Here is a 23262-nt window from a genome sequence, read left to right as displayed (position 1 = left end):
AATATCTTAAAAGAGGTAAAGTTTTGCACTTGGTTTAAAAAAAATAGCTTTGCAAGTGCAAGAGAAGGTTTGATTAGACAATAGTTCAACTAATAAAGAATGAGGAGTTTTAGTAGATAGTTAACAGTGGCAACCAAAAATACCAATGTGACCTTAGGATATAGCAAGAGAGGACCATTGTTTTGGAATGGAGCAATGATAGTCCTACTACCATGATCCGTCCATATCTGGCCTGTTGTAAAAAAGGACACAGATTAGCTGGAAAGCATATAAAGGAGATATAGTGAATATATCCCCAGTATAGTGAAGGCTTGGAATCGTGCTTCATGAGGCTCAATTGAAGGAAAAAGAAATATTAGAGGGAACATGATAGTTGCCTTCAAGTATCTGATGATCTGTTGTGTGAAGGAAGAATTAGATTTGCTCCACTTGGATCCAGAGGGAAGAATCAGGAACAGTGAGTCAAAGTTGTAGAGACAGAAATTTAGCTTGACATAAGGAAAACCTTCTAACCATTACAGCTATCCCCAAAGGAAAGGCATTGCCCTAGTGGGTAGTGGGTTTGGTCTCACTCAATGCCTAACTAACCACCCCTTTATACGGTTGTATACAGGTATAGCAGTTGATAGAGTGCTAGGCCTGGGGTCAGGAATACCTGAATTCAAATCAGCTTCAGATACTTACTAGCTATGGCAAGTCACTTAACCTCTGTTTGCATCAATTTCCTCATCTATAAAATGGGGATAACAATAATAGCACCTACCTCCCAGGGTTGGTGTGAGGATAAAATGGGATAATTATTATAAAGTTCTTAGTAGAGTGCCTGTCACATTATAAGTGCTATATAAATGTTACCTCTTCTTCTTCCCTTTTTTTTTCTTTTTGGAGGGCAGTTGGGGTTAAGTGACTTGCCCAAGGTCACACGGCTAGTAAGTGTGTCAAGTGTCTGAGGGCAGATTTGAACTCAGGTCCTCCTGATTCCAAGGCTGGTGTTCTATTCACTGAGCCACCTAGCGGCCCCAATGTTAATTATTCTTATCATTCTGATTATTATGTATTGACTAAAGCAAATCTCCTTAAATACATAGATCATAATGAATCTCCTTCTAACCCTGAGATTCTATGATTATGGACCAAGTTTGAACCCAACTTCTGGAATTCATGAGTTATGTGGCCTAACCTACTCTGGAACACATTTTCCTGGTCTATAAAAGTTCTCACCCAGGTCTAACCTTCTGTGAATAATTTCCATTATGTTAGTTGATTTTTCTCCTGAGAATACTGTTAACATTTTCTTCTTCTCTCTTATGTATTGTGTTCATTTATATTTGGGTCAGCGAGTCAATAAGCCGGTCAGAATTCTTTGCAAAAGAACATTTTCAGAAACCAAAAGCTGTGAGTAGATTTCTGGTTGTCAAATAGGTAGTAAGTAACAGGGTGAGAAGTAGGGAAAATTGCTAGACTTGATAAGATTTCAATTCAATTCAATTCAATTCAAATAGCATTTGTTCATAGGATCCAGGTCCTGCGTCCTTTTCTTTTCTAAAATAAAAAAAGAAAAGAAAAGAAAAAGATGAAAATATAAGACAAAAATGTTGACTTATAGCCCTGCATTGCTGAGAAGAGTCCAGTCTATCACAGTCGGTCGTCACACATACATTGTGTCCGTAATTATGTACAAATTTTTCCTGGTTCTGTTCTTCTCACTCAGCATCAGTTCATATAAGCCTCTCCAGGTAAATATGAAGTCCATCTGCTCCTCATTTATTATAGCACAGTAGTGTTCCATTACATTCATAAACCATAACTTGTTTAGCCATTCCCCAACTGATGGGCATCCCCTTAATTTCCAAATCTTTGCCACCACAAAAAGAGCTGCTATAAATATTTTTGTACATAAGGGTCTTCCTCCTGCTTCTATGATCTCTTTGGGATACAACCCTAGAAGTGGTATGGTTGGGTCAAAGGATATGAAATTACTTATAGCCCTGTGGGCATAGTTCCAGATTGCTCTCCAGACTGGTTGAATCAGTTCATAACTCCACCAGCAATGCACTATTGTTCCAGTTTTTCCACATCCTCTCCAGCATTTCTCATTTTCCTGTTTTGTCATCTTAGCCAATCTGACTGGTGAGATGTGGTACCTCAGAGTTGTTTTGAATTGCATTTCTCTAATCAACAGTGATTTAGAGCATTTTTTCATATGCTTATAGATATCTTTAATTTCTTCCCCTGAGAACTGCCTGTTCATATCCTTTGACCATTTATCAGTTGGGGAATGACTTGTATTCTTATAGATTTCACTCAATTCTCTGTATATTTTAGAAATGAGGCCTTTATCAGAGACATTAGTTGTAAAAATTCTTTCCCAGTTTTCCTCTTCCCTCTTAATCTTGGTTACATTGGCTTTGTTTGTACAGAAGCTTTTCAATTTCATGTAATCAAAGTTATCCATTTTGCATTTTATAATGCTCTCTAATTCTTGTTTGGTCATGAAGTCTTTCCCTCTCCATAAATTGGACGGGTAAACTATTCCTTGCTTTCCCAGATTGCTTACAGTATCTTTGGTATATGGTGTTAGATAATGGTCTTTGCTCAGTTTCTGCCATACTATATCCCAGTTTTCCCAGCAGTTTTTATCAAATAGTGAGTTCTTATCCCAAAAGCTGGGGTCTTTGGGTTTATCAAAGAGTAGATTATTAGAGTCATTGACTACTGAGTCTCATGTACCCAATCTATTCCATTGATCCACTGCTCTATTCCCCAGCCAATACCAAGTAGTTTTGGTGACTGCTGCTTTATAATACAGATTAAAATCTGGTATAGCTAGGCCACCTTCCCTAGTTTTTTTTTTTTTCATTAATTCTCTTGGTATTCTAGACCTTTTGTTCTTCCAAATGAATTTTGTTTCTATTTTTTCTAGTTCTATAAAGTAATTTTGGATAAATTGACATATTTAATGCCATACCAGTCATTTTTATTATATTAGCTCCACCTAGCCATGAGCAATTTATGTTTTTCCAATTAGTTACCGTGTTTCCCCGATAATGACAGTCTTATTAATTTTTTTGGACAGAAAAACACCAGAGGGCTTATTTTCAGGGGAGGGCTTATTTTAATGAACATTGACAGCAATTTTAATAAACAGGTAAATGTGAACAAAAAAATGTACCTTTATTCAATAAGCAAATCACTGGGGAAGAACAGGATGACACTCTCACTGCTGCAGCTCTGATTGGATGCAGCTCGGAGTGCGGCATGCGTTTCACCCGGGGGGGGGGGAGACGGTGCATACAGAGGGTACTGTAATGTAGTGTGTAGCACAGGGGATCACCTTCACTACAGTAGCAATCTCAATAGGGCTTATTTTCGGGGGAGGGCTTATTTTAGAGGAATCTTACACAGTAAGGGGAGGGCTTATTTTCGGGATAGGTCTTATTATCAGGGAAACATGGTAGATCTGACTTTATTTGTGTGAAAAGTGTTTTGTAGTTGTGTTTATATAGGTCCTGGGTTTGTTTTGGCAGGTAGATTCTCAAATATTTTATAATGTCTACAGTAACTTTAAATGGGACTTCTCTTTCTATCTCTTGTTGGATTTCATTAGAAATATACAGGAATGCTGAGGATTTATGTGGGTTTATTTTATATCCTGCAACTTTGCCAAATTTATTTATTGTCTCAAGCAGTTTTTTACTTGATTCTCTAGGATTCTCTAAGTATATCATCATATCATCTGCAAAGAGTGATAGCTTGGTCTCTTCTTTGCCTAACTTGATTCCTTTGATTTCTTTTTCTTCTTTAATTGCTACTGCTAACATTTCTAGTACCAGACTGAATAAGAGGGGTGATAGTGGACACCCTTGTTTCACCCCTGATCCTATTGGAAATGCTTCTAGCTTATCCCCATTACATCTAATACTTGCTGATGGCTTTAAATAAATGCTACATATTATTTTAAGGAAGGCTCCATTTATTCCTATACTTTCTAGTGTTTTTAATATAATAGGAATGGATGTTGTATTTTGTCAAAAGCCTTTTCTGCATCTATTGAGATAATAATGTTGTTTCTGCTAGTTTTATTGTTGATATGGTCAATTATGCTGATGGTTTTCCTGATATTAAACCATCTTTGCATTCCTGGAATAAATCCTACCTGATCAAAGTGTATTATTCTTGTGATCAGTTGCTGTAATCTTTTTACTAATATTTTATTTAAAGTTTTTGCATCTATATTCATGAGGGAAAGTGTTCTATAAGTTTCCTTTTCCATTTTGTCTCTTCCTGATTTAGATATCAGTACCATGTTTGTGTCATAAAAAGAATTTGGTAGGACTCCGTCTTCACTGATTTTCCCAAATAGTTTGTAGAGTATTGGAATAAATTGTTCTTTAAATGTTTGATAGAATGCACTAGTAAATCCATCTGGTCCTGGAGATTTTTTCCTAAGGAGTTCACTGATGACTTGTTTGATTTCTTTTTATGAGATGGGGTTATTTAAGTAATTTACTTCCTCTTCAGTTAATTTGGGCAACCTATATTTTTGTAAATATTCATCCATTTCACTAAGATTGTCAAATTTATGTGCATACAACTGGGCAAAATAATTCCTAATTATTGTTTTAATTTCCTCTTCATTGGTGGTAGGTTCACCCTTTTCATTTTTGATACTCATAATTTGGTTTTCTTCTTTCTTTTTTTAAAATCATAATGACTGTCTATCAATTTTATTGTGTTTATTTTTCATAAAACCAGCTCTTAGTTTTATATATTAATTCAATAGTTTTCTTAATTTCAATTTTATTCATCTCTCCTTTGGTTTTCAATATTTCTAATTTAGTATTTAATTGCAGATTTTCAATTTGATCTTTTTCTAGCTTTTTCAATTGCATGCCCAATTCGTTGACCTCCCTTTTCTCTAATTTATTCATGTATGTACTCAGGGATATAAAACTTCCCTTAAGAACTGCCTTTGCTGCATCCCATAAATTTTGACATGTCTCATTATTGTCATTCTCTTGAATGAAGTTACTGATTGTTTCTATAATTTCTTGTTTGACCCACTCATTCTTTAGGATTAATTTGTTTAGTTTCCAATTAGTTTTTAGTTTGTCTTTCCATGGCCCTTTATTGCATATGATTTTTATTGCATCATTATCTGAGAATGATGCATTTAATATTTCTGCCTTCCTGTACTGAATTGCAAGGTTATTATGTCCTAGTACATGGCTGATTTTTGTGTATGTGCCCTGTACTGTTGAAAAAAGGGTATATTCCTTTTTATTCAGTTTTTTATTTTATTTTATTCTGTTTTCTCCAGAGATCTATCATGCCTACCTTGTCTAAAATTCTATTCACCTCCTTAACTTCTTTCTTGTTTATCTTGAGGTTGGATTTATCAAGTTCAGAGAGAGGGATATTAAGGTCCCCCACTAGTATAGTTTTGCTATCTATTTCTTCCTCTATTTCCCTTACCTTCTCCTCTAGGAATTTGGATGCTATGCCATTTGGTGCATACATGTTAAGTAATGATATGGCTTCATTTTTGATGGTGCCTTTTAGCAGGATATAGTTTCCTTCCTTATCTCTTTTAATTAGATCAATTTTTGCTTTTGCTTTATCTGAGATAAGGATTGCTACCCCTGCTTTTTTTTACTTTAGCTGAGGCATGATATATTTTACTCCAGCCTTTTACCTTTACCCTGTGTGTATCCCTCTGTTTCAGATGTGTTTCTTGCAAACCACATATTGTAGGATTATAGTTTTTAATCCATTCTGTTATCTGCCTCCATTTTATGGGAGAGTTCATCCCATTCACATTCACAGTTATGATTACTATCTATCTCTTTCCCTCCATCCTATTCTCTCCCCTGTTTATGCTTTTATTTTTCTCCCCTTCTCCCTTCCCCTCCTTAATAATTTTCCTTTTAACTACTGCCATTCCCTTCTTATCAGCCCCCCTCCCCTTTCCTCCTCTTCCCCATTACTTCTTCCCTCCCTTCTAACCACGTCCTCCCCTTCCTTAGCCCTTCCCCCCTCCTACTGCCTGTAGGATATGATAGATTTTTATACTTAGTGTAGTATGTTATTTCTTCTTCAAACCAAGATAGACAAGAACAGATCTCATGCAAAGCTTCTCTCCCTCCCCTCTTTCCTTCTATTATGTTACATTTTATGTCTCTTATTAATAGAGTCTTATGCTTAACTGTTGTGTTATTCCCTCCTTGCACCAGAACCAATGAGGGAGAAGCTCATATAATGCTCATCTCCTTCCTTTCTTTCCCTCTACTATAATGTTTTTATGCCTCTTTGTGTGGCATAATTTACCGTTTTTCGCTTCAATCTTTCCTCTTCTTCCATTGCAGTCCCTTTGTAGCCCTTAATAAGGTTTTTTTAATTGTAATTTTGTATAATTTATACCCATACCCTCTACTTGTCTATAAACAGTTTGCTCTTATTAAATAACAGTGTGTGTGTGTGTGTGTGTGTGTGTGTGTGTTGTGTTTTCCTTGTTTACCATTCTATGTCTCTATTGTGTCTTGTAACTGGAGGTTGAATTTTCCATGAGCTCTGGCTTTTTCATCAGGAAGGTCTAGAAATCCATTATATCATTGAATGACCATCTCCTTGCCTGGAAGAATACATTCAGTTTTGCTTGGTAGGTGATCCTTGGTTGTAACCAGAGCTCTTTTGCCTTGTGAAAAATTATATTCCAGTTCCTCCAATCTTTCAGTGTAGATGCTGCCAGATCCTGTGCTATCCTCACTGTGGTTCCATGATATTTGAATTGTTTCTTTGTGGCTGCTTGTTGTATTTTCTCTTTTACCTGGTAGTTCTGGAGTTTGGCCACAATATTTCTCGAACTTTTCAAGTTAGGATATCTTTCAGGAGGTGACCAGTGGATTCTCTTGATTTCTATTTTACCCTCAGGTTCTAGTATCTCAGGGCAAGTTTTCCTTGATGAGCTCTTGGAAGATGCTGTCCAGGCTCATTTTTTCATCATGATTTTCCAGTAGACCAATGATTCTCAGATTATCTCTCCTGGATCTGTTTTCCAGGTCAGTTATTTTTCCATTGAGATATTTTACCTCTTTCTCTAATTTTTCATTCTTGATGTTTTGTTTGACTGATTCTTGGTTCCTCATAGAGTTATTCACTTCAATTTGGTTGATTCTAGTTTTTAGTGAATTATTTTACTTGGTTAGTTTTTGAAGCTCCTTTTCCATATCACACATTTTTCTTTTTAAGGAGCTGTTTTCTTCATTATAATGTTTTTCTTGTTTTGCAATTTTGATTTTAAAAGAATTATTCATTTTATCTTCTATCTCTCTAATTTTGTTTTCAAAGTTCTTTTTGAGCTCATCTAAGAATGCTTTCCGTGCTTGAGACCAGTTCCCTATTGAGGCTTCAGCTGTGGGTCTGGAGTCAACACTGTCTCTCTCTGAATTTGGTTCCTTCCTCTCATGATAGTAGGATTCCTGAGTCTTTGTCTTTGCAGTCTGGTTTTTACCCATTTTGAGGCAGGACCCAAGCCTGCCCTTCCTCTAGAGTTCCCAAGTCTTTACTGTTTAAAGTTTTGCCCTGGGGCAATAATTACTACCTTTTCAGGGTCAGGGGGGGATTGGAGCAGCCCAGGTTTACTCTGCCATCCTGGTCCCTGGAAGTCCAGATAGTGGCTTTTTAAATTTCTAGGCTGTGGATTGGTAGTCCCAGGAGTAGCTGCTGCCCCTACCAGGGGCCATGCATTTGACTCTTACCCTGCTCTGTCTAGTCCCAGCCCTGTGGTGATAGGCTTGGCAGTGGCCCTTGTGATTGGTGGGTCATCTTGCCGCCACATTGATCAGGCCTCTGTCTGGGCCTCTGTGCCACCTGGGGTCATTTCCACTACTGGACTTTTAAAAAGGAAGAAGCATCTTGATCCAGTAGAAAGTGCACCATACTATAAAATTGAACTAAACTCTAGCTTCAATTTTGTCATTAACTAGTTGGATGACATCTAACCTCCTGGGTTTCTCATTTTCTCAGTAATGCAGTTGGACCACATTATCTCTGGAGTTACTTCCAAATTCAGTATTCTGTGATTCTAGAATTCTGAAAATGACACACTGAGGTGGGTGGAGGATATGTAAGCAGACAATCGAAGGTTAAAATAGTCCTCTTTTCCTTTCATTAAAATAAAAAACTCATTTTCACATGTTGTGGGTGGTGGTGGTGGGGAGAATAAGCTATTAAATTTTTATAAATCAGAAACTTGAGATTGCCTATCTAGAAGTACCTGGATTTTGAAGTACAAAGTTGCTGCATGGGGTTTGGCTACATACTTGGCAGATCTACCTGTGGATCATTTTCAAAATAAAATCCTTTTTCCTCTTATTGATCCTAAGGGAGACCTACATTTGCACTGGAGCGATTTTTACATATAAGCAATCTTGAGAAAGAAACATATTAACTGAGTATGATTTGCTGAAATACTCCTAAATATTCGTATATTTATAAAGAAAATATACTTCAGGATTGGAATGAATTGTGCTTCATCTCATTCTTAGACTGAGTTTCATTTCTCACAGTTGTTACAAAATGTGATATTAGCCCTTATGAGGAGGTGTTGAAGACATTTCATATTAGTCGATGATATACTGATGACAATAGATTTCACTGAATGATGTGGTGTTTCTTTTTCAAAGCTGAAAAATGCTCATTTTCTCCTTAGTCTGAAGACTAAGAACTGAATTATCTGAAAGCTCAGGGAGGGCTAGATTTTTGCTTACTTGTCCTTCTGGTGAGTTTGCTGTCATCCCAGAAGATCACAGAGTTCTGTTTGACTCCCTGGGAAATTCCCTTGAAGTTCATTACATTTTGGTGGCTGCTCACCATCTGCCCCCACTGAAAGTTAGCAGACTGGACAAAGGTCAGTCCAACCCAAATGTGTACAAGGCAGGGGTTGAAGAAGAAAATCTTCAGGCTCCAAGCTAAAACTTTTCCCTTGTTTTGTTCAATATATAATTTGCAGGATAAGCAGCCCTTACCAGTTGCCATGGGAAGTTCTGTTTTAAGAGAAACAGGGAGCTACCTAGTCCTTGGACTAAGAATCACGTGTTATCAACATTTCCACACTTTTATTCCAGATGGAAGACAGGCATTTCCCAGTACAGTAACCCTGTTAGTTTCTCTTTCGAGCTGTATTGCCTTTCTCTAATTTTGGATTCCCCTCTGGAAACTTGAGCAAAATTCCACAAGGAATTCCACAATTCCACCATTGGGTGAATTTTCAGGAGAGAGATATAGTTTTACTATAATCTCTTTTACACATAATTGTGTATTTGTCTTTAGATCATCATCAAAAGGCATATATCAAACCATAGATTACAGTGACCTATAATTCAATTCAACAAATATTTGTTAAACTCTATATGCAAGGCACATTGAAGATACCAATCATGGAGGATACCAAGACAAATGCAATACAGAATTTTTTCTTAAGACAGAACAGCAAAAAGATCATGGGATTTGAAATGACAGGAAATGGGCTCAGATTTCAGCTGTACCACTTACCTCTATGGCCTCAGGCAAACCTCTCTATTCCTCTGTTCTCTCATCTGTGAAACAAAGGGACTGAATGAAATTACCTCGAAGGTCCCTTCCATGTCTCAGTTTAAAAAGAAAAAAAAGGGAGTTTTACTATCTACTCCAACTTGGACCTGTTCAAAGATAGTCTGTCTTGTTCTGCTACTCAAGCCTTGCAAATATCAAAATGGTTAGTTTGGACTTAACCATTACTTCATGGATGGAGGACCAAGCGTGCTTGAATATAGGGAGAGAATTGTGAACTTAACTACCAACTAGGCCAGAAGTTTCCAAACTTTCTCAATTCACAGTGCCCTTAGTGTTTCAATAATTTTTTCATAGCACCCACAGGTAAAAAGAAATATTTAATAGTTTCTTTTGTTAAGTAGTTAGGTTCAAACAACTAAAGTACATAAGTCTTAGCATTCTAGTATCCATTTGAAAACAATACACATAAATTGAAAGAAAAAGTAATATTTTCATTTCATTCTTAAATAACTGCAATCACTAAGGAAATGTCTGTATCTATTAGGTACCCTCTTGATGCCCTTGGAATCAGATTGAACATTGCCACTCTCATTTCTTGTTCCACATCGATTTTCCTGTAGCATTTGCTTTCTCACAATAACTATCAAAAACTCAGTTTTGCAAATGAGAAAGTTCAAGAAGTTATTTGTTGTTGTAGCTGAAAGTAAAAGTAGCCAAAAACTTATCTTCAACTTTGGAGAACATTATCAAAAGGAATGTAGCACAATCTAATGTTGAAACTGAGTTACCTTGAACTAGTAGTTGCCTCATGACTGAGTTGTTGAGTATTACTGTTTCCTTCAAAATTTAAAAATACCCTGCTGCACCCCTGTGATTTTGCTGTGGCACCCCAGAGCACAGTTGAGGAATTGCAGAACTATGTGATGAGCTCATTGGAGGCAATGTACTTCTATATTTCTCACAAATATCAGTTAATTTTGTTGTTGTTCAGTCTTCTCAGTCATGTCTGACTCTTTGTGATCCCATTTGAGTTTTCTTGGCAAAGATACTGGAGGGGTTTGCCATTTCCTTCTCCAGTCTATTAAACAGATGAGGAAACTGAGCCAAATAGGGACCTGACTTGCCCAGGGTCACACAGCTAGTGCACCACCTAGTTGCTAGTTGCCCCAGATCATTTTATGCTAGGCACTAAATTGCTGTCGTCTGGAATTAAATTACATTCAGAACTGCAGGAAAAAAGACAAATATGTAAGAATATGAGGAGAGGGGATAGAGTTTCTGAAAACCTCTCCAAGAAATGAGTGCAGTTGGCCTCTTAAGATGATATACCTAGATCTTCATCAATACAGCTGGCCTCCAATGAAAAAGGGTCCTTTTTCTTCTTAAAAAACTATCTCCAGGTAACTGGAATAGCTTTGGTAGGTTTGGGGAAAGAATGGACAGTTTCTGTTATAGCTGGCCTAGCAGAATTTGTGTGGCATGCACTCACTGCCTGAGATGGGGAGCAGGGTGGGCAGAAAATAATGGCAATGAGTCATGTTAAATGGACATCTGCCAGACCCCTGGAATGGATACAGAAACCAGGGTAAAGTACTGATGAGCAGGGGGGAAACTTTGCGAAAAACATAAAGCAAAGTATTTAACATGAAGGTCACGGTTCTTTAAAAATAACCTTGTGTTGCATACACAGCCTGAGGATTCACTTTGGTGGGGAAAACCCCACCTATTTTATATGTAGGATAAATCACCTGAAATGGGAGTCTGACACATGAACTAAAACTGAGGAGGTCTGTGCACACACCTAAACACACCCATTCCTAGGAGTGCATAGACAAGGGGTTCAGGTCTAGAAAAATCTTTCTATATAAAAATCTTTCTTATACAAAACTGTGTAATAGATCATTTCACCCACAACCCTTATTTCCTTATAAATGTCAAAGTCATCTTTATCTGGAGTTCTGGGTAAGTGAAACTCCTGAGTCTTTGCTCTTGAAATCTGGTTGGACCAGCTAGACCAGTGTCTGAGGTTTCTTGCTGATGACAATTAGGAAGTCGAAAAGTCCCTTCAGCTCCCTCCTTCCCTCCCTCCCTCTTCCTTCTGGCACCCCTCCCCCCATTAAGAGCCTGAGAGAGAAATCAGAGTTGGCAGTTGTCTAGTCACTGGAGGGTAATTTCTCTATAATAAAGTTTATAAAACTTGAATGATTAAAAAAAAAGACTAATTAGCTAAAGCCATAGATCTAGAAGGCTGTGCTCCTTCCATTGGAATCAGCATGGGCTTGCCCTAACTATTAATTGTCCTGGCCTCTTTACCACAACAGAAAAGCTTTTCTGAATTTTAAGCCTGCTGAGGTATCCTCTATTCCCTCCAGAGGCACAGTTCTTCAGTCCTCTTAACACTTTAGTCCCCATATTCACTTTTCAAGCCCTTCCTATAAAGGAGGAAATCTGACCCCAGTAGCTACAGCACAACCCAGGTTGCCTAGTCCCACCCCTGACAGAAATGGGTCATGAGGTTTTCATCTAAAACCAAAGTTACTCAGCAGAACTTCCTGTCAAGCAGATGGGCTGGAGTAGTTCAGATCCCTCTCTCAGTTTCTTTCTGTTTTGTGAATGCTCTCTCTCTTTTGTTCTGCCTTGGTATTGTTTTTTTTGCTCTCCAATGGATATCTGAGGGTGAACTTCAAATCAGATATAAGGCATCAGATTGCATGGGCTGTGAAAGACTGTCTTCTGTCTGAAAATCTCCTTGTTATTTTTTCTCCCATTTTCACCCTTTTTTCACTATAAAAAAAAGTTTATAAACTATAAAACTCTCTCTCTCTCTCTCTCTCTCTCTCTCTCTCTCTCTCTCTCTCTCCTTCTCTATCTCTCTCTCCTCTCTCTCTCTTTCCCCCTTCATATATACATATCTATTAATATGTGAGTTATCGTTAACTATTTAATTTGAAAATGTTTTTGAATCCGCCTCTCTGAGTTTTGTGCATGTTGTTGTTGTTGTTGGTGGTTAAATCCTGCATCTAAAGCTTCAGGATCATGTCACTATACCACCACTATGTCCTCAAAAAGCTCCCTGTGGCCCCTAGTCCCACTGAGGATAGAACAAAGGCAACAGAGTATATGGTGGAGGACTAGATGTATTTTATGTACAGTTTATAGAGCAGACTGTACAGATACAGACTAATTACTGATGAAAAGATATCCAAATAATCGGAACAGCTAATGGTCAGGGGAAATCCAAGGTGGAATCACCAACCAGGCAGGCAAACAGTATCCAGGTGGTAAATCACAGCTGGGGTTTGACGCTATCATTTTCCTCTCAGCAGTGAACCTTTTTTCCATAGGAAAAAAAAATAATTATGTTGGTCTCTGAATGTGATGAGAATGGCAGGAATGAGCCTGAAGGAGCTGAGGGTTGGAACTTGAGAAAAGATGAGTTGCTAGCAGTTTGCTTTGTGGTTTCAACCAATAAACAGACATTTATTAAACACCTGTGGTATGCTTACTACATCATGCTAAGTGCTAGGGATACAAAAAAGAGGCAAAAGACAGTTCTTGTCTTCAAGGAGCTTATGATTAAATGGAGGAGACAACACACACACACACACACACACACACACAGGCTATTAACAGGATAAATGGGAAATAATTAACAAACCAAATAGGGACAGTATGCTAAAGATCAGAGACATCACCCGGCCCCCAAAGGTCCACATAGTCAAAGCTATGGTTTTTCTGGTAGTGCTGTATGTCTGAGCTTTACTTTTGAATTGTGGTGCTGGAGAAGACTTTTGTTTGAGAGTCCCTTGGACAGCAAGGAGATCAAATCAGTCAATACTTAAAAAAAATTAATGTAGACTACTCATTGGAAGGACAAATATTGAAGCTGAAGATTAAATACTGTGGACACATGAGAAGACAGAACTCAGTAGAAAAGACCATGATGTTGGGAAAGATGGAAGGCCAAAGGAGAGGGGGACAGCAGAGGTGACACAAAGACGTAGTGTCATAGAAGCGACAAAGATGAGTTTGGCCAGATTTCAGGGGAGATAGTGGAGGCTAGAAGGGCCTGCTGTGCTGTGGTCCATGGGGTCATGAAACGTCAGACATAACTGAACAAACAAGCAGCAACAACAGCAATGACCAGAGAGAAGGCATTAGAATTAAGAGGTGTTGGGAAAGGCTTCCAGAAAAGATGGCTTCTTAGTTGGCACTTAAAGAAAGGCAGGGAAGCCAGTAGGCAGAGATGAGGAGAAGGATCATTCCAGGCATGGGAGACAGCTAAAGAAAATGCCCTAAGCAGAGAGATGGAGTATCTTGTTTGTGGAATAGCAAGGAAGCCATTGTCACTGAATTGAAGAATACCTGTTAGGGGGTAAGGTATCAGAAGACTGGAAAGGTAGGAGGAGGCTAGGTTATGAAGGACTTTGGACACCAAGAGGATTTTGCATTTGGTCTTGTAGGCAATAGGGAATCAATGAAATTTATTGAGTAAAGATGTTTCATATCCATTGGGAGTGGTAGCATTGATGTATAAGGTCTAAGAGAGAACTGAGGTCTCTCTTTTATGTACACATTTTTAACTGGAGGGTTGGATATAGTAAATAGGCCATGTCAGAGATACCCCGACCATGTATGACTATATGTACTAGCTCAGTGTTTGGATACTTTGAGAATGACAAAGCAATCCCCTTATTGGTCACTGAGTAAGATAAGCTAATGAGTCAATGGTCTTTTAAAAAGAAAGTGACCTCTACCCCTATCTCTCTTCTTCTTTGAAATGAAGCATCCTGTATTTCTAGAATTTCCTAGAAGGAGTGGAGAAACGCTAGTTTGCCCTTTTCCCTAGCCCAGCTGCCATCAGGACAGCCCTAAGACAGACTTTTGAACCCTAGCTGTTTCTTCTGTTTTTATGTTTATTTTATTGATGGATGTTTCTGGTCATGGAAGTGACCTTGTAATGTTAAGTTACTGAAACCTATTTTTAGTCTTTCTGTCAAAGCACGCTTGTGAGGTTTTGTGTGTGTGTGTGTGTGTGTGTGTGTGTGTGATGTGTGTCTAGCATTTCATTTGTACATAGGAAATAAGAGAAAAAGAATGTAAGGAAAAAAAAAAAAAGCTTAACCTTCTTCATTGTAAGCCAGGCTTCCCTAGGACTGAACCCAGTCCAGATTGTAGGTGAATCCATTCAGATAGGCCTTTTAGTCGAGACAGAGATAGTACTAGATCCTTCTGGGCCAAGCAAAGTTTCCAATTATTATGTACTTATTTATGAAGTCAATGGAATCCCTAGGAATGGAAAAGATCTGCAGGATGTCAGCATGAAACAAACACAAAGATGAAATGAACACAGGGATTCCTGAGGTTATTATTTAAGCAAGATAGTTCATTAAAAGTAATTGCTGTGCCTGGCTTTAATTGTTGCCTAATGGAATATTGCTGTGCTACCGTGTTTCCCCGATAATAAGACACTGTCTTATTATATTTTTTTGGGACAGAAAAACACCAGAGGGCTTATTTTCAGGGGAGGGCTTATTTTAATGAACATTGACAGCAATTTTAATAAACAGGTAAATGTGAACAAAAAAATGTACCTTTATTCAATAATGATCATGTCATCTTCTTCAACAACATCGTCATAAGTGTCCATACCCTGAATTCCATCCTGGATGTCTTGCGCCTCCATTTCCTTCAGAAGAAGTGGACCCAATCTGTCATGTCCAGCAATATAGCTCTCTTTAAATGAATATGTCTTGCCCAGGTAACCTGCTCGTAGTGCCTTGGCGACACAGCTGTCAGTAATTTTATCCCATGACTTCTTCACCCAAGTCACGACTTCTTGCAGACAGGGCTTCACAAAGTTTCCACGCTGATTTCTTTCCATTCTATTTTCAATGTAGTCATTGACTTCCATGCGCAAATGGTCCTTGAATGGCTTGTTTATTGCAATATCAAGGATCTGGAGATAGGCAGTCATTCCTGCAGGAATCATTACTTGATCTATTCTTCTCTCTGAAAGGAAGTTCTTCATTTCTTTAGCGCGGTGAGTGCTGGCTGAATCCCAGACTATCAGACCTCTTTGGTTACCTCTCATAACAAGTGGCAGCATTAAATCAACCCACTTTCTTATAACGGCTTGTGTACACCAGGCTTTTTCGGTTTCAAGAACGTAAATGCCAGATACACGTTCAATCTTATCTTTCTTGCCCTTACTGATGATTAGAGGTGTGGCTTTCTTTCCATCCAAACGAATTGCCAAAACACAGGTGACCCGTGCACTTTCATAGCCAGTGGTGGGAATGTAGATTGACGTTGCACCCCTGTGATGAATTGTTGTTTGAGATCCTTGTCCCATAAACACTGCAGTTTCATCCATAGCAATCATATTGCAGGTTTGGTACTTGGAAATGTCGCTCCTATCAATAAAGAACTTGAATGCAAGTGCATGTTTAATAACTTCAGCATCTTCCAGCTTAAGCAGTGTTGTTGATCTTCTTACGTAGGGACAGTTCATACCATTGAAGGAAACCGTTCAACCAGTGTTGTGATGCTTTGAATCCTTCTGAGACCATTTCAAACTCTGGTGCCATTGAAAGGGCAAATGCTTGAATATCAGCCCTGCGCACAACCAAGGCCTTTGCTCTCCTGTCAGCAATCCATTCACCAATGAGGATCTCCAAGTCAGGATATAAGGGCTGCCGACCTGATCCAGACCTGCGCTTTTCCCCTTTTCCCTCATCCACCTGTTGATTGAGGTTATTATAATCTGCTCTCCATTTTCTGACCATTCGAAGATCCAAAAGTTTTTCTTTACAGAAAACTGCAAGATTCTTGCCATGTGACTCCTCTACAATTGCTTTCTTATACTCAACAGTATAGCTCTTCCTTTTTGTACTCATGTCTGGGGGTCAAAACAGACAGAATAATAAAATTATGACCATCAGTCCTTCTTTTCACTCCATCATGCCCCCTGAGTTCTTCTTTTTTCCTCCATCATGGTCTTTTTATCCTCCATCATGCCCCCTCACTCCCGCTTACATACCGGGTTTTTATGTTGTCCTGCCTCAGCTCTCCTCCACGGCACTACTCTCAATGGTGCCAGCAAGCAAATCACTGGGGAAGAACAGGATGACGCGCTCACTGCTGCAGCTCTGATTGGATGCAGCTCGGAGCACGGCGTGCGTTTCAGGGGGGGGAGGGGATGGTGCATACAGAGGGCACCCTAATGTAGCGTGTAGTGCAGGGGATCACCTTCACTACAGTAGCAATCTCAATAGGGCTTATTTTCGGGGGAGAGCTTATTTTAGAGGAATCTTACACAGTAAGGGGAGGGCTTATTTTCGGGATACGTCTTATTATCAGGGAAACACGGTATATCACATGATGAATACAGAGAAACATGGAAAATCTTATATAAACTGATGCAAAATGTAGCTAGTGAAACCAAGAATCAACATACATGACTGCAACAATATAAAAATAGAACAACTACAACCCTCACAAAACAATAGAAAAATAAATATTATGATATTACAGAGAACAAACTTGGCCCCAAAGAAGAAATGTGAGAAGATGTCTCTTCCCTACATCTTTGCAGAGGTACAAGGTCCACAGATATGGAATATTGTATGTATTATTAGGTTTTTTTCTGATATATTGATCAATTTTGATGATTTTTTCCCTCTTTCTCTTTCATTTTTCTTTTTAAAAAGTATTTATTATGTGGAATGGTTCTTTGGGAGGGGGAAGAGTGGGATGTAGGGGAAATTTAGGTAATATAAAAACAAAAGAGATCAACATAATTTATTTTAAATTAAAAATAAATTAGTCATCTGAAAGATATTATTCACACATAATATTTCAAAATCAACTGCTTAAAATGTGTTTTCTCATGGTTTGGTTGATAATGAGAGAGTCTGTTGTTTCAAAACCACACATATCCCCTTCAACTTGGTCAATTCTGAAAGCTAACATAGTCAGCGAACTACTTAGTTAGAAACAACACGCCAGAAGAGCTTCAAAGCCTGTTTGATTTCTTCCTGGCATCTTTGCTACCCCATTAAGTTTAAGTATAAACCTGGTAACATACTGGTGCATTTGGAGACTACTGGCCTTCAGTTGCAAGTCTTCTCCTCACTGAAGTACTGATATTTTCTTGGGCACTATAACTATTTCTGGGACATCATTAGTATGAAAAATTTGACTGTGGCCCTGCATGGGTACAAAGACAAGTAACAATGAACTTTGTGAGAGGGGTTGATTCTCTAGGCCATTATGGTCACATATCTGGAATTACTGACATGAGTGGGTGGATTAGCTTTTCTCATATAGTCATCATTTGCCATAAACATTTCACTAGTTCCAGTCACACTCATGTTGTCAACTTCTCTCTCCTCTTAGCCATACCTTACCTTTTCTGTAAGTGCTTCCTAAATAGCATTTCCCAAACCAATTTAGCTATAGGATCATTTATGGCTAAAATATATATTGATGGAAGGGAGAGATGCTGGTCTAAGTTGATTAAAAAAAAACCCCACCCTTGGTATTCTAAGGATCAGTAAAATTTTACAACAAAATAGAAGAAATTAAACTTATATTTTGAAAGGAACAATACTGTAAGCATTGAAATTTCCTCATGGAATCATTATTCATACCACACAGCACCAGGGTTCTCTGGATATGGGAAATACTGAGCTGAGCCATCAGACTAGTTAGCTAAAGTTAGTTAAAACTTGTTGCTGATGAGACCCCTGTGAAAAACTATTGTATATTCTCACGACACAGTAGTCTTAGGAAGGAGACCAGGAGTAAGATCCATATATGTTCATCCTTGCTACTGGAAAAATAACCCAGTAAGTCAGTAGAAGCTTCTTCACATGCCAAAGAGACCATCTGTTAAAACTATTTGAGAACATATATATGTAATCCTGTGGCTTAGCATGTTTAGCTAAACCTAAATTCCCATGAGCAAAGTAACCAGCTTAATGTAAAGGAGAGACAAAAGTTCCTTAAATCAAGCTTGGGCCTGTTCCCTCATTTCTTTGAGCTTTACAAACATTTCAAAGTTACTCCCAAAAAAGTGGAATTGATTTAATCCTGATCATGGTCCCAGGAATGGACCTAATCTGTCTTTCAATAACTATCCTAGCTAATCACTGAAAGGCACATTACCAGCATAAATGGTCACCTGACAAAGAAACATTTTGGTCATGAGAACCCATGAAACAGGGAAAAAAAAGGTTTTTTTCCCCCCAAAATGGTCCTCCCTCCTGTGTATAAATACTGTGATGGCAGTAGAGTAGCAGGGATATGGGCAGGCGGTTCCTCTAAATCACACAGGTTTTGGACTGTCAAAAATTTTAGTTTGGCTACTGGTACCCTACAGGTACCTTCTCCAATGCCCAATGAGTGGACATATGACTAGAGGAGCTGAATCACATGAGTCTTGCTATAAATAAATCCAGAAGAAAGAAGGGAATGGCAGCTAAATTGAAGGATGGCTCACAGATACTCCTGAGAGAGGCAAAGGAAAGAGTCAACAGAGCAGGTTTTGTCATAGTCTCCAAATCTCCAAGTAATGTTATTTTATCAGATATTTGATCATTGCTTTTTATAGCACAATGATAAGCATTTGGCAAAAGACTATCATGAAAATAATTGCAGCTTATGAACCAATATCAGTTGGAGAGGACAAGGGGTAGATAAATTCTATGAAGAACTTGATAAAACTCTCCATTTCAAATCAAATCACATTTAGATTCTTGGTGACTATAGTGAAAAGGTGAAAAAAGGTAAAGATTGGTAGAAATATATTGGAAAGTAGGGTTTAGGAGAAAGAAATAAGAGAGGCCAAAGATTTATAGAATATAACAAGATCCTAATGATAGTGAACAACAAATTCCCTGAAATGGTTGCATTGTTTGCATGCATACTGCATATTCCCACTGGGCTGGAAACAATTATCAAATTTTCTCTTGATTATAACCTTGAGTAGTGGCAATTTGAATACATGCAACCACTTCAGGGGATTCATTATTCATGCTAACTGGGACCTAGTTGTATGGCAAAGTGTCACACACATCTTCATGTCATTAAATTTTTCTTTTAGAAAAGAATGGGTAGGCACTGGACATGGACATCAAGAATGGAATTGATTGGGGTGGCTGGGTGGTACAGTGAATAGAGCTCCAGTCCTGGACTCAGGAGGATCTGAATTCAAATCCAGCCTCGGACACATAACATTTACTGGCTATGTGACCTTGGGCAAATCATTTGACCCCAATTGCCCTGCATTTCCCCTCCAAAAGGCAAAAAAAATAAGAATGGAATTGGTTACATTTTAGCAGACAAGAAAAAATTTACTGTGAACATAGAAGTTATCTCTGATCCAGCTTTCTATGTATTGTTAGATCATCAACTTGTTAGAGGTAAGAACCAAATTTATAATAAATAAAAAGATTTAGAATGAGATAAATACATGGTGTGCAATTAAGATTTAGCCCTGAATTATTTAAGCTATTGAAAATTTTAAAATTGAAAAATGAACAATAGAAATGATATTGACACTGACTATGATAATTTTTATCAAGAAGTTAAACCAATGTAAATTAATTGCAACAAAAAGGAAACCAAAAGAGCAAAAAAACCAGCTTAGTCATCAAAAATTGGAGTTACTTGCCAAATGGAGGGACATGGCTGCCAAAAGCAACATAACAGGTTATAACATAAACTTGTCTTTATAATTTCAGGAAGGACAATGGGTGAAAATTATTAGTATCCTCTCCGAAATAAAAGAAAAGCAGTGGAAGATAAAGAAGTTATCTAACCCATGGGCATCCAAGGATGAAAATGAAGTATACAAACAGAGAAAAAAAATGCAAACTATTTGTAAAAATTGTCACAAGGATAGTGAGAACTACTACACTTGTACCTTAACACCTTAGTCCCTAAGGTGCTCATGGAAAATGAAGAAATGGCACTAAAGAGAACAAAGATGGGAAAAGCTGTCAGATTTGATCAGGTGCAAATGGAAAATATTCATGCTGTAGGCAATATAACTATGACAAACCAATTTACAAGGTACTAAAGAGGGGAAAAACATACAAGACCTTACTAATTCCTCAAAAGGAATGACTGAAGAAATATCAGCAACTATCTATATGCCTCTTTTCTCAACTATATAAAATCCTTATGAAGGTCATCTATATACAGATAGATGACATACTTGCTGAGGCCATTAATAGGAAATAAGCCGGTTTTCACAAGCAGGATATCTTTACCATCTCATCTTTGAAAGATGTAGAGAATATAATATGTGCTAATCATTTGTTGATTATTTTTTTAAAATTCTGACCTAGATATACAGGGAGATATCATAAGTAAATTAAAGGCATGAGGAACATATTACCTATCAGAGTTATGAATAAGGGAAGAATTTATGAATGAACAAGAATAGATAGTATTGTGGGATATAAAATAAATAATTTTGATTACATTAAATTAATAAGGCTTTGTACAAATAAAGCAAATGTAGTCAAGATTAGAAGGAAAACAAAATTGAGGGGAAATTTTTATAACTAGTTTCTTGGATAAAGGCTTCATATCTCAAAATATATAGAGAACTTTGTCAAATTTGTTAAAAATATGAGTCATTCCCAATTGATAAATGATCAAAGGATATGAACAGTAGTTTTTAGAAGGAGAAATCAAATCTATATATAGTTATATGAAAAAAATGCTCTAAATTATTGGTTAGAGAAATGCAAACCAACACAACTTTAAGGAATCATCTCACACCTAGCAGATTGGCTAAAATATTAGAAGGAAAAAGTTATAAATGCTCAAGGGGATATAGAAAAACTAGAACATTAATGTGCTGTTGGTGGAATGGTGATCTGATCCAACTATTTTAGAGAAAAATTTGGAATTATACTCAAAGAGTTGTAAAACTGTGTATACTCTTTGACCCAGAAATACCACTATTAGATCTGTTTCCTGAGGTGATCAGGGCAAAAAGAAAAGAACCCACATGTTATAAAATATTTATAGCATCTTTCTATATAGTGGCAAAGAAATGGAAATTGATGGGATGCCCATCAATTGGGGAATGGCTGAATAAATTGTGGTATATGATTGTGATGGAGTACTACTACACTGTAAGAAATGAAGAGCAGATTGGTTTTAGAAAAACATAGAAAGACTTGCATGAAATAATGCAGAGTGAAACAAGCAGAACCAAGGGAATATTGTATACATTAACAGCAGTATTGTTTGAAGAGTATCAGTGAATTAGTAAGCTATTCTAAGAAATATGATCATTCAACTCAACTATAAAGGGCTTATGAAGGAAATTGCTCTCCACCTCCAAAGAAAGAACTGGTATATGGAAGCACGTATTGTATGATTCCTCATACATATCTATATCCAATGTTGGACTTTCCTAATGTAAGGTTGGGAGGGAGGAAGACAACTTAAAACTCAAAATGTAACATCAAAATCTAACAACAAACATTCCAGAAAACTACCTTCTGGATCGTTTACCCCAAAGTATCTCCTGTCAAAATATTTTTGAGACACCCTGTTTCCCAGAGCTAAGGCCCAGCAAGCAATCTGTGCCCTGAGCTTGGCATAACAACAATCCTTTGTGCTCTGGTTGATCTCACCCTCTGGCAAAGTGTATTGCTTTGACCAGCACCTTATAAGTGTAACCCATATCAAAAGAACTCTGGAGCTTAACTCGAGGAAAAGTCACTTCTCAAAGAGGTCTTTGATATTCTGGTCCACTGATATCCAGGTAATTATCTGAAGTCCTGGCTCAGGCCTCTTTGGCTCCCAACAACTCCAGTATCTCTGCCAAGAAACCCCAAAATGGAGTCATGAAGAGTAGGCCATGACAGAAAAATGATGGAACAACTTGAGGAAGGTGCTGTGTGTGCTAAGCTCTGGGGACACTAAGAAAGGCAAATACAAAAGACCTCAAGGAGCCGACATGGGGGAGGCGACATGGGGGAGGCGACATGCAGATGCCCATGTTTATATTAGATGTACACAAAGCGGAAGGTACTAGAATTGAGATGGATCATGAAGGCCTCTTCGAGAAGCAGAATTTGAACTGAGAATTGAAGGAATACTTCACAGGGGCTTAGATAAGGAGGGAGAGAATTCCAGTTATGGAGGACAGACAATGAAAAGTACAGTTAGGATTGTCATGCATATGGAGATGCAGTGTCCCCCATGAAGAAGGAAAGCACTGGCAAGAAATCCAGTGTTCCCTGGATTATAGTTTGTGGAAGAGAATAACATGCAAAAAGACTAGAAGGGAGGGAAGGGATGAGGTTACAGAGGATTCTATATTGGATCTCAGGGGTAACAGGGAGCTGCTAAAATTTATTATGGATATAATAGGGAGCCACTGGAGTTTTGAAAAGGTGAGTGACAATACTAATGGACAATGAACTAGGCCTAGAGCTGAAAAGGAGGGAAGTGGGTTGGATGGCTTTTGGGAAATTGCAAAGTATTTTTAGCTTCCCATAGCCACAAAGTCTAATCTTACAAATATTTTACTGGTGTTGTTGTGTGGAAGACCCAGAATACCACTGCCTCTGAACAAATAAAGATGAGCACTCTCACAGAGAGCAATAGAAAGGTTTATGTTGGTTATAGGCAGACTGCAACATACAACCAAAGAGGAACTTCGAAGAAGAACAAGAA

At 37.9% G+C, this 23262-nt stretch overlaps 1 long non-coding RNA gene across 1 annotated transcript in view; it reads left to right on the top strand.

Moving 5' to 3' along the window:
• The window catches only part of LOC138156973 (uncharacterized), a 32467-nt gene extending 11273 nt beyond the window's left edge, over positions 1–21194 (top strand). Inside the window, exons 2-3 of the long non-coding RNA XR_011167252.1 lie at positions 17089–17178; positions 20301–21194. This is a non-coding gene — a long non-coding RNA (uncharacterized lncRNA). The remainder of the gene's footprint in view (positions 1–17088; positions 17179–20300) is intronic.
• Positions 21195–23262: the final 2068 nt, after the last annotated feature.

This window comes from Petaurus breviceps, unplaced genomic scaffold (assembly GCF_028583685.1).
Source record: "Petaurus breviceps papuanus isolate PSGF00001 unplaced genomic scaffold, PetGlider_PUasm1.0 164, whole genome shotgun sequence".
Taxonomy (NCBI): Eukaryota; Metazoa; Chordata; class Mammalia; order Diprotodontia; family Petauridae; genus Petaurus; species Petaurus breviceps.
The sequence above is the reverse complement of the archived record's forward strand: the minus strand, read 5'-3'. Positions and strand labels throughout refer to the sequence as shown.